General features: G+C 48.7%; 1 long non-coding RNA gene across 1 annotated transcript; it reads left to right on the top strand.

Moving 5' to 3' along the window:
- Positions 1-496: 496 nt before the first annotated feature.
- On the top strand, positions 497-19,702 carry LOC148002300 (uncharacterized). Its single transcript, XR_015634776.1, has 5 exons — positions 497-768; positions 13,639-13,980; positions 15,539-15,712; positions 17,552-18,102; positions 18,211-19,702. It is a non-coding gene; the product is annotated as an uncharacterized LOC148002300 (long non-coding RNA).
- The last annotated feature ends 349 nt before the right edge of the window (positions 19,703-20,051 follow it).

A 20,051-nucleotide genomic window follows, 5' to 3' on the forward strand; every position in this document is an offset into this window, starting at 1 on the left:
TAACACTGGCTAAGCCGAAGTGTAAAAGAATCTCCCTGGTCTCCTTTTGAGAATCTCGGGGTCAAACAAATCATTCCTAGCTTTTCAGGATGTCTTCCAAATAAAAGTCCCCGAGGACGGGCGCCTGATCCTCTGATGCTGAGAAGAGTCAGAGGCCCAGAGGGCAGGCAAACCTCCCAACTTCTGGTACCCATGTTGGTCTGGTCTGTGACGCAGGACCGCCTCATGTTGCGGCAAGCGCGAAAATCTAGAGCCAGTGGTGACAAGCGCACCCCCTAATCAACATAGGGACGCGGTGCTGACAGCCAGTCTGAGTTCCCTCTTCTCTCTCTCTAAATCATTTTTGCATCCGTGCGGAGGATAGTCTGGCAGAACACACATAAAGCAGTCATTCACGTAGACCTTAAAATCCCCTATAATCTCCCCTATAATGGATCCCAAAAGGCAAAACAGCAAGGGACCTTGTCTGTGTCAGTGGCGGGAGTCACCCAGAGGCAGAACGAGAGCCAAAGGAATTTGGAGTGGAGGTCCCAGGAGTTCTCTTCCACCCTGTGGGAGGACCAGAGCTATATTTAATATTTAAATTGCTGAAAATATGTCTGGAGCCCGGTCTCTCCCTGTCCCGTGTTACTGCTTGCGCTGTTTTCTTGATTTGGTTACTTCCCTGGACTACTTCTGTTCTGGTTCCCTTTGGAGAAGATGCTGAGATCAGCTCCATCAGCTCGGTGCTCAGTTAAGAGTCCTCTCATTCCTCGAACTGCCGGAGAGGTAAGTCTCCATCCAGGCTCTGCTGAGGAGGTCTGCAAGTCCATGGCTGGGCAAACATTCTGTAACTCAGCCAGGAGTCTGCCCTATGCTATTCCTGAGTCTCAAGGTCAGGCAGAGGTGAGCAGTGAGGCCAACTCCGGTCCTCTCTAGACACACCACCCTGCCCCCACGCATGCCTTCCAAGTTTCCAAGAATATGACAGAGCTTTTGAAAGCCTTATAAGGACACCGTGGCTGCTTGCTCTCTCTCTCTCTCTCTCTCTCTCTCTCTCTCTCTCTCTCTCTCTCTCTCTCTCTGTATGTGTGTGTGTGCGTGTGTGTGTGTGTGTGTGTTCTGTTTGCTTTCTGTTTCATTCCTGAGGCCCTCGGTTTGCATTCTCGCATCATTCCACAGGGTCTTTCCTTCTTTGTACTCGGAAAGATAAAAGCGACTATGCCGTGTTTCCCTCTGTATAGACTGTTTATGATGTGAGAGTCGGGAGTCTGCAGGGCGCTGTTCTTGGGAAGCCCTTGGGATGTGGTTTAGAATTTAGCTCACATTGGAGGCTGGGTCTGGTCTCCAAACCTCTCAGTCTCGCCTTGGTGATGAACGGAAAGAAATTTAAGTTTCCTGTTACTTTGGAAATTCATTATTTCCCAAGGCCTCCCACATGAGGAGGCATGCTTGGGTTTCTTTGTCCCTAGTGTGTCTCAGCTAGCCATGTTTTGTTCTGTAGCACACCTCTCTGGAGGATGTGTGTACCAAGCTCCTCACTGGGCTTATTGTGGGTACAGGGGATTAGGAACAAGGGGGCACCCTAGACTCTCTGGCTGCCACCCTGCTCTGACTTTTGAGTTTGTTCTGTGAGGGATAGAGGGGTTGGTACTGTAGCCATTGGAGTCCACCACAGCTGGATGTCTGCAGGAAATTTCCCCAATAGAAGAAACTGTTCAGAGCCAGAGGGCAAACATGAAGGGTCTCCAGTTCACATTCCACCCGAAACAGATCATCAACATGGTCTCTCAGCCCTCAGGACCCCTTACCTGTGGCGGGACTCAGTCCCTCCAGTTGTCTATAGAACAGCCCCTCCCTGCACCACTGCCCCATTGTACCTCCAGGGCCCGGTGGCTTTACTGGCACTGCTAAATACTTCACGAGGCCCTGCGCTACAAGGGACAAGGCTCTGCCTCATACAAAGCAACTACAGGATCCTGAGCAGAGGGCAGTCAGCGGCTCAGCCACCTTCATTTTCCTCCCGTAAGTCTGGGAGCATACTGCCAACCCCTCGTATGGCCCCCGTGTGCTCTGTTTTAGGCAGAGAACACCCCTCTCCCCGCAATGTGATCTTCAAGAAAGTATACACCTAACCAGTGACCCCTAACTCCATTCACATTGAACCTGTGACTGTGGTTTGATCCCCAGTATCATGTTTAAAAAAATAAATACAGGAAGATTATACAGCCAAGGCCCCTCTGCCTAGGGATAGTGCCGCCCACAGTGGGCTACGCTGCCCCACATCAATCATCAACCAGGACATTCTTTCATAGACATGACCATAAGCCTGTCTAATGGAGGTAACTCTAGGTGTGTCAGGGGGACAATAAAAACTAACCAGGACTCCCCATTTTGGAACATCTAGCTTGACGGCGAAAGTTGGCAGTGACATCGGTGTACCTGAAAAGTACTTGGTTTGAAATTGTGGCCAGCAGCTTCCATGCTATTTCTGAGGCAAACGCTATATCCACGTATACCAGAAGTGAGACCAGCATGCTTCGGGGGGCCTCAGCGGCAGACGCTGTTATATTTGACCTAGCCAGGCAGCTCTCACACATGGAGAAATTGGTCTGGCAGGCCCAGCCACTAGGGCCACTACCATCAAATTGACATCAGTGGTCCAAGATGTATCTTGAAGCTCTGTGGTGTGTGACTGACTTTTCACCCACTCTAATTGAGGTAGCACACCGGTGTTTGAAGTTCTACAAGGCCTCAGAGCACAAGACACTACTAATGCAGACCTAAAGTCATGACACCATCAAGTTCTGGAAAATACTGTTCACTCACCAGATCGGTGGTTCTCAACCTTCCTAATGCTTCCAACCTTTCATACAGTTCTGGGCACTCATTATGAGGGTGTATCTGTATGTGGGCAGACTTGCCCAGAGACAGAAAGAAGAGCAGTGCCTAAGTCCCTAAGACCACCAGAAGTATGTGTGTTCTGATAGTGATTTTTTTTTTGGTGACCCCCATGAAAAGGTCATTTGACCCCAATGGGGTCATGGCCCACAGGTTGAGAACCATTGTACTAGATGTTTCCAGACTGGAATCACAAAAAGTTATAGTCCATTTCCCACAGCAGGTTTAATCTTGGTGGCTACCACTTCACACATGTAGCTGTGATTAATCCTCATGGGATCCCTTCTTTTGTTTTGTTTTGGTGTGTATGTGTGTGTGTGTGTGCATCCATTCCTCTCTCTCTCTCTCTCTGTGTGTGTGTATGTGTACAGGTGTGCATCTGTGTATACATGCATCTGTACATGTGTGTGCATCCATGCATGTGTGTATACATGTGTGTATGTATAGGTCAAAGGTCAACCTTGGTGTCATTTTTATGGAGTCATCCACTTTTGGGGGGCGGGGGTGGGAAGTTCTCTCATTGGCATAGAGCTCACAATTGGAATAGGCTGGCTGGCCCCAGGGATCTGATAAAGTGTTAGCCCTGGAACCGTGAACACCACAGTTTGTTCCTTTGGATCTGCATGTAAACAGCCAGCTGTGGTGGCACAAGCTTATATTCCCAGTGCTGAGAAAGTAGAGTCGGGCATCAATGTCTTGGATCACAAGCTTAGATTTTTGTGAATCACCCAAGAAAACTTTAAGGTAAGGAGATTTGTCTCTGTGTTTCTGTTTGACTTTACTGAGGGCTGGCCCACCACCCCAATGGTCTGCCTTCTGACTGGTCAGGCACCCCAATGGTCTGCCTTCTGACTGGTCAGGCACCCCAATGATCTGCCTTCTGACTGGTCCAGCGCCCAGATGTCTGCCTTCTGACCCTGCATCTGCGACCTGACATGCCTTTCAACACCATGCATGAAGTGGAGCTACATACAGGGGTAGTTTATAAAGCAAGATGCTTACTGAAGACATCTGCTAAGTGTGGAAAATTCAAAGAATGGTGGGGCTTGCTGAAAGCTTAGGGAAAGTGGTGCCTCAGAGTGGGGTCTGTGGGGACTGGCACCTGCAAGCTTTCCGCTCTCTCACTGGAGCATCTCTACCCCAGCCCTCATCTCTCACTGTCTCTACTCCAGCTCCCACTGTCATACTCAATTCTACTGCAACCTCCATGATCCCGCCCATGTCTACTCAGCCTCCATTGTTTCATTCATCTCTACCATATACCTCAACACTAACTCCCATCTTCAACCAATCCTACCTCATCCCCATCATCCCCATCATCCCCATCATCTCCATATCCTCATCATCCCTATCATCCCCATCATTTCTATCATCCCCATCATCTCCATCATCCCCATCATTCATATCATCATCCTTATCATCATCTCCATCATCCCAATCATCTCTATCATCCCCATCATCTCCATCATCCCCATCATTCATATCATCATCCTTATCATCATCTCCATCATCCCAATCATCCCCATCATCCCCATCATCTCCATCATCTCCATCATCCCCATCATCCCCATCATCTCCATCATCCCCATCATCCATATCATCTCCATCATCCCCATCATCTCCATCATCTCCATCATCCCCATCATCTCCATCATCCCCATCATCCCCATCATCCCCATCATCTCCATCATCCCCATCATCCCCATCATCCCCATCATCTCCATCATCTCCATCATCCCTATCATCTTCATCATCTCCATCATCTCCATCATCCCCATCATCCATATCATCTCCATCATCCCCATCATCTCCATCATCTCCATCATCTCCATCATCCCCATCATCTCCATCATCCCCATCATCCCCATCATCCCCATCATCTCCATCATCCCCATCATCCCCATCATCTCCATCATCTCCATCATCCCTATCATCTTCATCATCTCCATCATCTCCATCATCTCCATCATCCCCATCATCTCCATCATCCCCATCATCCCCATCATCTCCATCATCCCCATCATCCCCATCATCTCCATCATCTCCATCATTTCCATCATCCTCATCGTCTCCATCATCCCCATCATCTCTCCACTCCAGTCCCCCACCTCAGACATCCATCTCCACCCTAGCCTCCATCTCCCATCTATCTCTAGCCCAGGCCCCATAGTCTGAACCATTTCTACTCCAGCTTCCTCTGAGCAAAGCTGTGGCTGTTATCACAGTTAACTATGGTGTAACCCCTATGGTGCAGCTCAGGAGAATGGAAACTCCGCTAAGTCTGTGGTGTCATTGAGCTCAGAGAGAAATACAGGGCCATGTTGGGGCTCCCCAGGATGAATTCTTGAGCTCGATATGCTGTCCTGAAGGAAGACATCTCAATCTCAAAGATAGCCTAGCCTCATGGCTGACCTCCCTGTCACCTGCAGAGTCATTGGCTAGTTTTAGGCCCTTTAATGTAGCTCCTCAGAAAACCCACTGAAGATCGGTTAGTCAGAGAATCCGTGCATGCATACACATATGCCTGAATACATGTACAAACAACACGGCTGCACATATGCATGTGCAGATGTACCATGCAGTTGTAAACATACACATGCACCCACATACATTCTATAGTGGCACATGTGGAGATTGCAGTGTGTGTGTGTGTGTGTGTGTGTGTGTGCACATGTATACAATGCATACCCCAGTGGTGTTTATATACATGTTATATACAGATATACCATCATTTTGTTCATGTATACACACATATATAATACAGCTGCACACATGTGCACACAAATGCACTGCATATTTGCATATGAATATAATTCACACATATGCACACATACATATATCACAGATACACATATGTGCAAACATGCATAATGCCTACATGCATGCATATAGATGATCCACATGATCCTACATAAATGCAATGTACTTAAATGCATATGCACTCATCACACACATATACACATATGCACACACTCACTGTTGCATGTATGTGCATGCACACATACTATATCCATTCACACAGATGTGCTTCAGGCATGCACACATACATATTTTGATCATACACAACCTGCAAACAGCAGTGAGCTCTGATGACTTGAGCTGGGACCCTTTGTGGAGTTCCTCTCTCACTCGCATCTCTATGGTTGGGTTGCTGGTAGGACAATGTCACCGAATAGCAAGCTGGCAGTCTGGTCCAGTCCAGGTTTGCTTGGTTGGAGAATAGTGTAGATGAGATGCTGTCATCTGTATTTGGCATCTCTGGTGCTGGCAGGACCAGACACAGCGGACTCCACTTCCTCCCAAGACTTGGTAACGGCAGCTTATGCCACTAATGCAGCCTCTGTAGGACACTAAACTTGTGGCCCTGGCACAAGCTCTCTGAAGAGAGAACCCCAGGCAGCTCTGACACCTGCAGCTTCCATCCATCTTCCCGTCAGCTTGCCCTTAATTAATTTCGTCAGGAGCCTGTGAACTGTGTCCTTCATCTTGCCCGGGGAAGGTTGGCTTTGGGCCTAAGTAAAGAGAGTCTGCAGGCAGCAGGCTCTCTTACTCCTAGCCATTAATTAAAGAGCTGAAGCTGACCTAGCATGGAGGCCTCGCTGTAGGCACAGCCCCTTGGATACACAGACTCTTCCTTGCAGAGTCTTCTCTGGCTGCCTTCCAGCCTGTGAGCAATTGGAAGATAGAGTGCCAAATGACCACTGGTCAGTGACTCCAGCAGGTGCCAAACCTGTGCCAGGAGGGACACAGTGAACAGAAGTGCATGACAGGTCTCTCCTTCCATCCATGAGGATCCTACATGGAACCTGGGAGGGGAGCTAAAGGACAAACAATTGAGACTTAGCATCCACCCAGACACCGTGGAGAAGTAGCTTCAGTCATCCTGGGACGCTGATGAATTTCTTCCCACAGCTCAAGTTCGTCTGGAAAGTAGATGCGTCACAGACAACTGAGTCTCCTTTTATGAGGCTGTGTCTTAGTTGCAGGAGGGTTAGTGATGTAGTACCAAACAGTCAGACACACTGCGCTGTGCGGGAGTAACAGATGGCCTTGATGTCCAACTGGCCAGAATGCCAATATCTATTCTGCTCATACTTCATGCCCTTTCGTGGGTGTTTAGAAAGTTCCATCTCTCATTTTAAAGATCCAAGTGAGGAGATGCCTCTGGAAATTGAGAGAGAAAGCTTAACTCCCAGGGGTACTCTCCCAAGACAGGACATTAGTGACCACCTCAGTCCTTCAGAGTCTGGTTATAAGGAAAGTGGGTGGAGACTGCACTGCTTGAGTTCTTGCCTTGACTTCCTTCAGTGATGAACTATGACCTGGAAGTGAATATAACGATAGAAACTATCATTAAGACACCAGCATTGGCACCAGCATTGCTCCTATGGCTTGACTATTACCATTATCAAAACCATCACTGGTTGGGGATTTAGCTCAGTGGTAGAGCGCTTGACTAGCAAGTGCAAGGCCCAGGGTTCGGCCCTCAGCTCCAGAAAAAAAAAACATCACCTCTGTCATCTTCAAAATTAGTTATCTGTGGGACACTTCAGTCTAGAAGGTGGTGGTATATAATTGTCTACATGATCTTGTTTAGTAGCTCCCATAATGCCTTTTGAATGAATGAATGAGTGAGTGAATGAATAAAATAACCCTTTCGATATCAATAGTGCTGAAAGAGTTGATTTATCTCAAATTACATATACACAGCACAACTCCCCCAGTCTCCGTCACCCCGCCAGTGCATGAACACTGACCGAGAGCTTGTTGAGCTGAGATAGTAAGTTATTTCTTTCCCATCATGACTATTTCCGGTAGGCTCTATCGTTATCTGTAGTCGTTACTTTTCTACTTCTGTGACGGTTCTGTAATAAGATACCATGACCAAAGCAACTTCCAGAAGGAAGGGTTTATTTGGGCTAATAGTTCCAGAGCCCATCACCATGGTGGCAGGGAAATGTTTGGCAGGTAGGCATGGCAGCCGGAGCAGTGAGCCGAGAGCTCATGTCTCAAACAACAAAGCACAAAGCAGAGAGCTTAAACTAGGAATGGTACAAGGCTTTGAAACCTCAAAGGCCACCCATGGGGATGTCCTTCCTCCATCAAGTCTGTATGTTCTAAACCTACCCAAACAGCCCCACCAACGGGGTACCATGTTTTCAAACATGTGAGCCTATGGGAGGGGGGCAGTCTCATTCAAACCACACCATCATCTCTGTTTTATGAACCAAGTAGCTGAAAAGCCTCCCACTTAACATCACCCCTACCTGGCAGCAGAGAATAGACCTGAACCAGGGATCCCATCCATGCAGTTGGAATCAAACAGGACCATGCTACTGCCTCGTTGACCTCAGGACCATGCTATTGCCCTCCCATCTGGACAACCATCCTTAAATAGGTTCCCTTCCCAAGCCTCTGGAGACCCCCCAAACCCATAGTAAACTCATGGCTATCACAGTCCCATGTGAGAGATTTTCCTTGTCTCTTGTATTCTTATTCTCTGAGCTGGAGAAACGCAGACCGGTCGCATGGGAATTGTGGTGTCTGAGGAGCTGGCTTGCTACCCTTGTGGCTCCCAGGTTTCCTTTAGACACAGTAGCATCCGGCCCCGACTGTCTGTATTTCCTTCCTCTTCGCTGTGGTGACACATTTCTAACTAGCGGAGGGCTTGGGAGGCTCTAAAATGGTCTCCACTACAAAGAGACAATCTTGTCCTAGACAGAGGAGATGGAAGAGAAGGAATTCCAGGAGATAAAGCTCTGTCGAAAAGCGTGGGCTGATTTTCCGAGAGCCCCGATTGTCATCTCAAAGCTTTGAGTGTGTGGCCCTCTCCCCTTTATCTTTGTCCCCTGCGCTCCAGTAGCTGGGAAATCTCTAAATTCGAATGGAGGCAGCACAGAGGGCCAGGCCCAGAGACTGCAGGAACCAAACTCTAAAGCCAGCAGGTACCCGATGCCAGCATTTACTGAAAAAAAAAATGAGGCCTATTTGCTCTTGCTGGGCTGGTCGGCGTCAGAGAGGAAGGTTTTGTGCTCTGAGGGTTTTCAAAAGCTACAGTGCATGCGGAGTGTGGTGGTGGTGGTGAAAATTGTCGGCTTACCAGGGATGTAGAATCACCAAGGAGACACACATTCCTAGACTTGCACTTTCTACGTGGGAAGATTCACCGTCCCTGTGCGTGGCGCTGTTCTGCAGGATGGAGACGAAGACTAGGTAAAGAGGAGAAGATGATCCAGGCACCAGCATTCATCTCTCTCTGTTTCCTGACTGTAGATGCAGTGCGAGAAGCTGCCTCACACACCCATCGCCATGATGGACTGGACCCTCCCGCCGTGAGGCCATAAACCCTTTATATAACCTTTGTCAGGGATTTTGTCACAGTACAGAGAGAAGACCTGAACTCATGGAAGATATGGGGAACTTAGGTTCCCCCAAGAGCGAGACCTCGGAGATAACACCAGTCCTGTAGGGAGGATATGGGGAAAAAAACAAACAACAGTAACAGCAACAAACCCATCTCTTGGTGCTTGTTGAGGGACCTACCCTGCATGGATCAGCTCTGGACTCTGTGCTGTGCTGACCCTCCAGATGTCCAGCAAGAAAAGCTACTTGTCAAGTTCTCTGTTTATGAGTTCCGGAAGTGAGGTGGCGCCTCAGGAAACGAGCGAATTAGCCATGAAATACGTCAACGATATGACATCAGCCGTCTTGGCACAGCAAGCAGATAGAGAGTCGGCCAGAGCTGTGCAACGGGATGACAGCCGTGAACAACGTCTACTGCAACAGACAGTCATGGCAGGCAACAGATAGCAGGATACTTAGCATTGGAGTCACTTCAGACACAATGTCCCTTCCGTCCCTTGGACTTCCTGGAAGAGTTTGTCCTTGTTGCATTTAAAGCAAGCATGTTGCAAGGTGACAGGAGCGCCCCTAGAGCCTTGTTTTCCAGATGATGAATCAAATGTGACTTTCTGAAGCCACTTCTGCCACGTCAAGGCTTCTGAGAGTCCCAGCTTGGAGGAGCGGAAGGCTCAGAGCTCGCAGCAACCCTGCCTTCCTTTTCTCCCATGCTGCCATTCAGAGTGGCCAGGCTGACTTGCCAGAGAATGAACATCCCGGGTCAGGGCCAGCGTCAGAAGCAGCTGCCTCTTCTTTTTTTTTTTTTTTTTTTTGGTTCTTTTTTTTCTGGAGCTGGGGACCGAACCCAGGGCCTTGCGCTTCCTAGGCAAGCGCTCTACCACTGAGCTAAATCCCCAACCCCACAGCTGTCTCTTCTTTTTTTTTTTTTGGTTCTTTTTTTTCGGAGCTGGGGACCGAACCCAGGGCCTTGCGCTTCCTAGGTAAGCGCTCTACCACTGAGCTAAATCCCCAGCCCCCACAGCTGTCTCTTCTTGATGCTTGCTTTCAGCCAGCTCCCTCCTCAGGACTGTTTCTTCTGAGCCATCCCTTTGGAGGGAGGTTCAGGGGTGGGAGTTAGGGAGCTGTCCCCTTGCTCTCTCTCTGCCTGTTTCCCTCAGAGTGGACAGAGGGTAGAAGCTGTCCTGCTGAGGCCACTGAACCAGATGGGATCCCGAGGAGGAGACTCAGATATCTGGGCAGACAGTGTGTTTGCAGAGTCAGACTCATGTGGGATCTGCCTTAAAGCCTGAACATGCTTTCATGTGTGCACTTGTGTGTGTGCCTGAGTGTGTGTGTATGTGCGTGTGTATGCATGTGTATGTGTGTGTACACGAGTGTGTGCGTGTGTCTGTGTACATGTGTGTGTGCGCGCGCGCGCGCGCGCGAGTGTGTGTGTGTGTGTGTGTGTGTGTGTGTGTGTGTACGGTATGTGTAAGTGCATACCAGAACCTATGTTTCCTTGTGGACCCAGCAACTCCCTGGGTTAGCGTAGCTGTGGAGTGTTGTGTATTTAGAGGGCCGTACTGCACCTAGGCCTACGAGACCCTCTAATCGATTGGAGGGACACCGTGGTTTTCTCAGGGTCCCCTGGGCTGGTATTAAACACACAGCCCTCTCTTTTCGGTGGCAAGGAGCTCTGGCAGCAGTCACCGTGGCAAGCTCTGAGGCTTCATTTGTAGTATGGAGCTCTCTTCCAGCTTGAAGTCCCCAGAAATCCTCACACGGTGCCACACGAATCGGGTGGATTTATTTCCTCCTAATTCAGCCTCAAGTGGCAGGAGCACAATCGAAAGCGGATTGTCCAAAAGCCGACATTCACTGGCTGGTATAACAGAAAAACGCACAGCGAGTGTTTCTGGCCATCTCGCAGGCTGGGTTTTTCTGTTGGTGCCTTGGGCTGTCCCCATGTGGGACAAAGCTACTTGGATGTAACTCTCATCATCCCTACGTCCGGAGGCCTGAATTCTTTCCCAACAGTTTTGATAAAAAACTTAGGACAGTGTTACTGCTCTCCCCAGGGCTATGGGTCCATGGAGTCTATCAAGATGTGGGAGCAAATCACTCGTGTGCTGTGCATTTGAGAGAGTAGGCTTCAAGCTCCTGGGAGGGCTGAGTCCTGTTTCCTGTTTGCCTGGCCCTGGCCCTTTCCTTAGCATGTAGCACCAGCATCTATTCCCAGTTAAACTCATGCTTACAGAATACCAATACCGAGAACAATGATTGACAGCAGACTTGAAACAAATCAACAGTATTTTTTTTTCCTGTCCTGAGGTTTCACAGAATCTCTCTGGCCTAAATCATTTTTACTCCATCTGCCTTGGGGTGCTAGAGGGAGGGAGTGAAGCTGGAAAAAGGCATTTGTCTTCTTCACAAGCCCCCGATTGTCAAGACTTCTACACTCAGATCGTGCTGGGTCTGGGTTCGCTTTATCCCAGACAAAGCGCTGTCCCACGTGGACAGGCGTGAACATGGAGGGTTGCATTTGGGTAGGAGGAACTGAGGCACAAAGCCAGCTCTGCTCCTCTCAGGTGCACAGCTCTGCCCACTCATGAAGCCCAAGTCTCTGTGACCTGCGGGTCTTTCTTGGGCCATCTGCAAGAGCATGGAATATAGTAGGTGACAAGGCGCGGCAGAGTGAATGCAGCCGTGTGTGTGTGTGTGTGTGTGTGTGTGTGTGTGTGTGTGTGTGTGTGTGGCCTGCAGTGGGTCAGACAGGAGGGCAGCAGATCCTTTGCTTGGGCAGGAGGGGGAAGATCTTGTCCAAGATCTGTACTGTTTCTTTTGCTAATGCCTTGAATAGGCCCTGGTAGAGTTAGTGGGTAAGGGATGGAGGCGGGGCCCAGAAAGTGCTCCTGTTTCAGGGATTTAGGACTTGCTTTCCTTTGAAGGAAAGGGACGGTAGCCCCAGTGTCTCAGGAGAAGTTCCTGACCCAACTCACTAAGACCTGTGCAGGGGAGAGGCTAAGCAGGAGAACAGGTGACAATCCACAGCTCTGCCAGCTTCCCTTGAGGGACATTGGAGAATGCACCCCCCGGTGGAAGTGAACATGGTAAGGCCGGCCACTGGCCTCCTCAGCTCTGCTAAGCCTGGCGGAGGCATGAATCAATGGTGGCAGCCTTTTCGGGCACAGAAACCACTCCATGCTACCTGGAGCTCACAGAGGGCTGGTTTTCAGCACAGGTCCTGTCTCGAACTTCAGCCTTTCCTAAGAGCTCGAGGGGGCCCATGAGCTCACTGGGCTTCAAGATTAGTTGGGTTGGGGAAGCTTCACTTACTCTCCCTTCTACACGAGAAGCTAGGAGGGTAGCTTTCATTGCTGCAATGAAACACCATGGCTGGAGGGCTGAGTCCTATTTCCTGTTTGTGTCGCCCAAAAGCAAGTGGAGGAGGAAAGGGTTAATTTCGCCTACACTTACACAGCATTGTTCATCCCCGAGAGATGCCAGGATGGGAACTCAAACAGGATCCTGAAGGCAGGAGCTCATGCAGAGGCCATGGAGGGATGCTGCTTCCTGGCTTGCCCTTCAGAACTTGCTCAGCCTGCTTTCTTATAGGACCCAGGTCCACCAACCCCAGCGATGGCTCCGCCCACAATGGACTGTGCCCTCCCCCATCAGTCACTAAATAAGAATGACACAATGCCCTCTATAGCCGGATCTCATAGAGAGATTTTCTCAGTTGAGATTCCTTACTCTCGGATGACTTTTGTGTCTCGTTGACATAAAACTACCCAGTAGAGGCTCCTTGGAGGCGGGGGTAGGGGTCATCCCTTCTTGGGAGAGCCTGTTTGAATGGTACACTTAGCACTCCCCAGGCAAAGCAATTCTTTTCTTTATGTAGGAAGTGTCACCTGTTTGGGGGAAATTTAATGTCTCCTGATGCAAGAGGGCTGAGGGAAGAAAGGGGACAGATGGTCAGCATATCTCCGAATGGCTTAGGGTCACCTAAACTCTCTGAACCCGAGTCTCTTCATTCTTGGGACCTAACAAGGGAGTCAGGATTCTGGGAAGATGAGAGGCAGGACGTACCAAATGCGAAGCAGACCCGCTTCCACCAAGCTGTGACCGAGACATCCATACCACATGTTGGCAAGGCTGAGTCACATACCTCGGAAATGGTCCCTGGAAACATGCTCTGAGTTGTCCACAAGTCCAGGGAGAGGAACTGCCTCAGGAAACCCCCAGGCTCTGGACAGTTCTGATCCTCGGAAAAACGAGTCAGTGAGAAACAGATGTATTTTCTGGCCACAGCTCCTAAACCCTTGATACTCATGGTAGTCTCCTAGCTACCTTTCTTCTCAAGTCTGTAGATGTCGTCAGAGGTCAGAGGTCTCACGCCAATCCTATGTCTTCCTGCAGGTTTCCGAGCTGGGCAGGATGATGGTACAGAGGTCCTGAGGAAGGCTCCACAGCCCTGGGGCCACTGCAGAGCTGCACAGCCAGGCTGCCTGATGCAGCTGGCCAGCATTTCCAGATGGTTTGAGGCACTGATGGCTCATGTGCTAGCACAGATCTCCATTTGTCACAGCTGCAGACATGTCACTGGCCCTACAAATCAATGGTAACTCACCTGAGGTCACCCACATCAGGTTCTTATAAAACTCAGAGAAAGAAGTCATTGTACTTTGTCCTGACCCAAGTCCTATCCTGATAGTGATCATGAGCTATCCCCATACGTGGAACAATATGCTGGACTTCACGGTAAGAAGAATGGGGCAACCTTTAGGGAGAGAGGTCTTGTTTGGCATCTGAGGTCCACCTTCTCTTTCTATTCACACATATATTTGGGGGAGGCCATGATCCCTAACTCTCTTAACTTTCCCTGATTATGCCTCGTTGTGACCCTCCCTATTGATGGCTCTGGCGGAAGCGAGCCCTAGTGGTTAATAAGGAAGAAATCTGAACTTACTCTTTTTGTTGAAATGCTGTCGATATCCTTGTGCTACACGGGGGTCACAGTATAGTCCTTGCTGAGAGATTCTCGAGGGCAGAGAGTGAGCATTGGCATAGAGACCATTGTCACAGTGCCCTTTGGGATAGGGAAGCCAGGTGCTGTCACTGTGTGTGGTCTCCACGTCTCCACTGTGCATATGCTGGACTCAGTGGATTCCCTGTACACACTCCCACTGATGAATCTACTCGGAGAGGTCCAAAGACCCTGGAAGTGTGGAGGATAATTTCCTCTGTCCCTGAGGGAAGGGACCCTGGCAAGTTCAAGCTCACCAGTTGGGGTGTGCCCTGGTTGAGACTGTCCCTTGGCCCAGGTACCACACTGACAGGTCAGTCCCCTGAGATGGTGATTTGTGGCTCTGAGGGCATGGCCAATGTCCTGGACAAGCTTAGACCATGTACAGCATCTTGGGCAGAACTCCTCTGAAGAACCGGAGGCCATAACTCACCTGAGGCAGAGGTGGAAGAGAGGGGGTCATGGGGTTCAGGGTGGGTCTCATTCCGTATAGGAACCATCCCATTAAGGAGTGACTGTGAGGTCAGTCAGTCTAAATATGGTGGACTCAGTGTCTCTGCTAAGTCCACAAAGAGTTCCAATTCTGCTATTTTTCTTCCCTTCAGAAGTTTTCAACATGGAAGCCATTACATGTCAACAGGCTGTGGGATAATAGTTCATGATAAACCTATGAGGCATCCAGGTTTGTAGGAGGGTTGAGCACAATCACACATCTTTAGGTCTAGTAAGGCTCTTCTTCAGAGATGTTCAGAGCAGGAACCTCCCCACCCCCCAAATCCCAGCTCCCACAAGTACCTCTTGGCTCAGAGGGTGACATTAGGAGTCTGTGAGAGAGCAGCCAGAGTGAGAAGTAAAGTAAGGATGTTTGAATGAGAGCTCCTGTTCTTTCTTTCCTCGCTCTGCACACACACAAACTCTTGGCAGAGCCTCTGGGCTCTGAGTGACTTTGGCCAGTAACAGCCAGGTTCTGAGGTCACATGGCCTAGATACTTCTCTATCACTCATCCCAGAATCCAGGTCCTAGTTCCTCTGAGTCTCCCAGGCACATGGAATTCTCAGTGTCACTTCTGAAGGGACATTTGCCTCCACCTAATCACAATATGTCTGTAGTCACCAACCTTGGGCTATAGAGAAGTCACACTGCCCAGTCTCTTGGGAAGATTTAAAATCTAGGTCAGTAGTTCTTAACCTCATAAAATGATTCCATTGCTACTTCATAAGTGCAACTTTGCTACTCTCGTGAATTGTAATGTAAATAACTGATATGCAGGATATCTGACATGTGACTTTCAGAGGGGTCGAGACCCACAGGTTGAGAACCACTGATAAGGAGGCTACCACCTGCAAATTTACTGTTCCTTGGCCCTTGGTCACCAATTTGTGGATGGATAGATGAAGGAAGTTCATGGAGATTGTGGAACACATGCTCTAGGAAGAAGATGCCTCCCGCTGTCATGTAAAGGCAAGGTGAGTTGAGGTCACCCTCTAGGTGACAATAGCAGGGGCTTGTCGAGCCACCGCCTGCCCTTGGCAGCAAAGACTGCCTCTAGGGTTTGGAGATTGGTTCTAATGTTTTGATTCAATCGTGAATCTGTGTGTCCCAAATGTTAGAGGTCCTGGTCCCCAATTGGTTTTTGATTGATCAGTAAAGATGTCAATGGCCAATGGCCAGACATGGGGCAGGACCCTTAGAGTTGCTCAGACAAAGGCAAAAAGAGGAGCGGGACAGATTCGACATGACTCAGGAAAGAAAGATGGGACACAGTAGCCACAGGAGATTAAGCCAACCAGCCATGTGAGACTTTAGGTAAGGGGCCACTGGCCACTTCCATGATTGGACCTGGGGTAGCAGAGGAAGGTTTAGGAGTGTCCAGCCTTTGTGGTAGCCAAGGCATTTATAAACAAGCTGTGTGTGTGTGTGTGTGTGTGTGTGTGTGTGTGTGTGTGTGTGTGTGTCTTTCATTTTTGGATCCAAAGATAGTTCCTGGGCAGGTGTGTGATGCGATCTGCCGGAAGCCAAAATGATATAACCAGACTCACTGCTATACTGGGGTATGTAAAAACCAAACTAAACCAAACCAAACCGAACTGAACCAAACCAAACCAAACAAAACCAAACAAAACCAAACAAAACAAAATCCAAAATAACTATCCAGCCAGAGGAATCTGAACCCGACCTTCTATGCTGGAGAAAGGTCCTGAGAGTGCTGGGCCAGATCCAGGTAGCAGAGACAGCAGGGAGCTCCAGGTGTGGGGCCAGTGTTCCTCAGGACTTCCAGGCCAAGGAAAGAACAAAGAAGGTCACAGCTGCTAAGACATTGGATCAAAGCAATCAGAACCTTGCGACTCGGGGTTGGGGATTTAGCTCAGTGGTAGATCGCTTGCCTAGCAAGCGCAAGGCCCTGGGTTCAGTCCCCAGCTCCAAAAAAAAAAGAAAAGGAAAAAAAAAAAAACGTGCGAGTCAAGGGCGGGCAGCAGCCGCTGCTCAGTGCTGACTGTGCTCACTGTACAGCCTTGGGAAGCAGACATTCGGAATGCTCAGGGGACACCAGAAAACTGGAGTTTGATCTAGAATGCAATTCTTAAAAGCCGACGCAACCTCAGGAAGAAAACTCAACAAAAAAAAAAAAATCAGTAATACTGCACAGATTTTCTAAGAAATTGAACACCACTGCTATTTTTGTTGTAGAGAACCTGTCTTAGGGTTTTACTGCTGTGAACAGGCACCATGACCAAGGCAACTCTTATAAGGACAACATTTAATTGGGGCTGGCTTACAGGTTCAGAGGTTCAGTCCATTAGCATCAAGGCGGGAACATGGCAGCATCCAGGCAGGCATGGTGCAGGAGGAGCTGAGAGTTCTACTTCTTCATCTGAAGGCAAACAGGAGAACACTGGCTTTTAGGCAGCTAGGATGAGGGTCTTACAGCCCATGCCCACAGTGACATACCCACTCCAACAAGGCCACACCTATTCCAACAAGGCCACACCCACTCCAACAAGGCCACGCCCACTCTAACAAGGTCACGCCTACTCCAACAAGGCCACACCTACTCCAACAAGGCCGCGCCTACTCCAACAAGGCCACACCTTTTAATAGTGCCATTCCCTGGACCGAGTATATTCAAACCACCACAGGGGACCTGGAAGGAGCTTGTGACATGCTCCTTCTCTGATGGGAGCATTTTGTTTCTGAGTAGATGGGGGAAGGTGGTTTCTCTCTTAGAACTGGATGGTGCCTGTTTCTTGCCATTGTTCTCTTGGGAGAGTTTTACTGGTAACCCTTCTTGAGTTTGTATTTTCTAGTGATCGGGGCAGCTCCAGACGTTTCCCAACAATATAAAAACAACAACAACAACAACAACATGTCCTGTCAGGAAAAATGCACAGGGCAGATGCTCAAGGGACCTTCAGGTCCTCTGCCTCCAGAATTTAATGGAGATAGATGTGCTGAGAGGTGGGACAGGGTGTTTAGCTGCTGTCCTGGAGGAGACCATTCACAGGAAAGCGCAATGACTGTCCCCATCAGACTTGACCTGTGTGGCTTTGGAGGAAGGTTGACTGCTGTCAACTAGCTTGACCTCTGGTTTTACTTTCAAAGATCCATTTTGCCACTTTCTGTTTCTGATATGGTTCTGGGAATGGAACCCAGGGCCTTACGCATGCTAAGCAAGTGTCCTACCACCCAGACACACCCCAGACCCTTGATTTTCACCTTAAAAGAGAGAGAGCGCTTCTGGGCAAGGACTGATCCACGCTGCCCTTCATGGAAAGACTATGCACAATTCCAGCTTACAGGCTCCACCAATCATATGGTTTCCTCTTTTTGCTGTACCTGTTATTATGTGAAACTCCTGGTAAGTATTGCTTCAAACACAGCTCACATGCTGGGGCATAGAATATTCTAGATGTTGTAGAGATACAAGACAAATGTAAACTTAAATGTATGTATTTCATTTTTTCAGGACCTCCTCTTTGGCTTGTGGGTAATATGGAAATGTGGTCATTCAATTTATGAATATCTGGAGATTTTCCAGATGCCTTTCTGCTATTGACTTCTGCTTAAATTCCATTATGGTCCAAGAAAACGCTTGTGGGATTTATGCTCCTTAATTTTTGTTGCCCAGAGTATGAAGGTCTAATCGGTGTGCATCCCGTGAGAGCCTAGGTGAGGCACACTTGCTCTTGTGGTGACAATGCCATGGAGAAATGTCCCTTAGGTCAAGCTGGTGGATAATGTTGCCCGGGCCATTGATAGTTTCACCGATTTCCTGCCTCAGTGTTTTATCAATTACCGACAGCGCCCTGTAGAAGTCTTGGACTCTAATTGTGTATCTGTCAATTTCCTCTTGCAGTTACATCAGCTTTCACCTCATGTAATTTGGAGTTCTGTTGTTGGGTGCATAGATATTCAAGGCCATTATGTCTGTTAGGAGAATGAACTCTTTTATCATTGGGCAATGTCCAACTTCCCCCCTGCCCCCGCAAACATCTGTCTTGCCTAAATCAATGTTCCGGCCAGCGTGTGCCTGGTACACCATTCTCCTTTTAAACTCAGCTCAGGCGTGCTTTTATGTAAGCATGGGTTTCTTCTAGAGAGCATACATTTAGTTCTTGCTCTGTTTCATCCTGTTTGATGATCTCTGTGTGTTTGCTGGCGTTCATTCATGCCCATACTTAAAGTGACTCCTGACGGAATGAGATTCTAACTGCCGTCTTGTTAGCAGTTTCATGCTTCTCCATTTGGTCTTTGGTCTTTATTTCTTCTCTCGTGCGCTTGAGTTCAAACAAGCATCTCTTATGATAGTCGGGCTTTGCTGAAGGACGAGAGGCTGCGTTCTGAGGAACGCCTTACTGGGTGATCGTGCATTCATCAGAGAATTCACTCAAGCTAAGTTGGCCAGGTCTCACTGGGTGCTACAGTAATTGGGACCACAGTCCTCCACGTGGTCTGTCCTTGATGGAAATGTCACAAACACATGCTCCTTTTTGTTCGTCATTGATTTAAGAAGAACTAAATTAAAAGGTTAAGTTAAATGTAAAAATCTGGTGATTGGATTATTTTTCATAATCCTCATTTTTAAAGAATTGGAATCCATCTTTGAGGACAAGAACACTGGCTTGTAACCAGTGTGAGTACTTGGTACCACTACTGTCACAGTCCAGGGTTTTTTGGATTTTGTTTGTTTGTTTGTTTTGCATTATATGTGCACAGTTGCTGTTCCTGTTGGTCTCAGCCTTGTCTTAGGGTCTCCATTGCTGTGAACAGACACCATGACCAAGACAACTCTTCTAAGCACAGCATTTAACTGGGTCTGGCTTACAGGTTCAGTGGTTCAGTCCATTAGCATCAAGGTGAGAGCATGACAGTATCCAGAAAGGCATGGGGCAGGAGGAGCTGAGAGTTCTACATCTTCATCTGAAGGCAGACAGGAGAAGACTGGCTTCCAGGCAGCTAGGAAGAGGGTCTTAAAGCCCACACCCACAGTGACACACCTACTCCAACAAGATCACAACTACCCAACAAGGCCATACCTCCAAATAGTATTCCCTAGGCCAAGCATAGTCAAACCATCGAAAACCCGTTTGAACCAGTGTGACAAATAACATAAACAGAGTGACTTTGTTGTAAGCCACTTTTCCTCTGAGCCAAACTGTGCCCATGCTTGTGAGATCACAGTAGGGCCTGTGGATTGTTGACATTCCCTAGGAGAAGGAGGGGTTGGGGAAGGTCATTGGACTCCTGATATTCCAGCCCCTCGTCCCAGCCTTCTTTTTTTTCTTTTTTTTTTGGAGCTGGGGACCG

This window comes from Rattus norvegicus, chromosome 12 (genome assembly GCF_021556685.1).
Source record: "Rattus norvegicus strain SHRSP/BbbUtx chromosome 12, alternate assembly SHRSP_T2T, whole genome shotgun sequence".
NCBI lineage: Eukaryota > Metazoa > Chordata > Mammalia > Rodentia > Muridae > Rattus > Rattus norvegicus.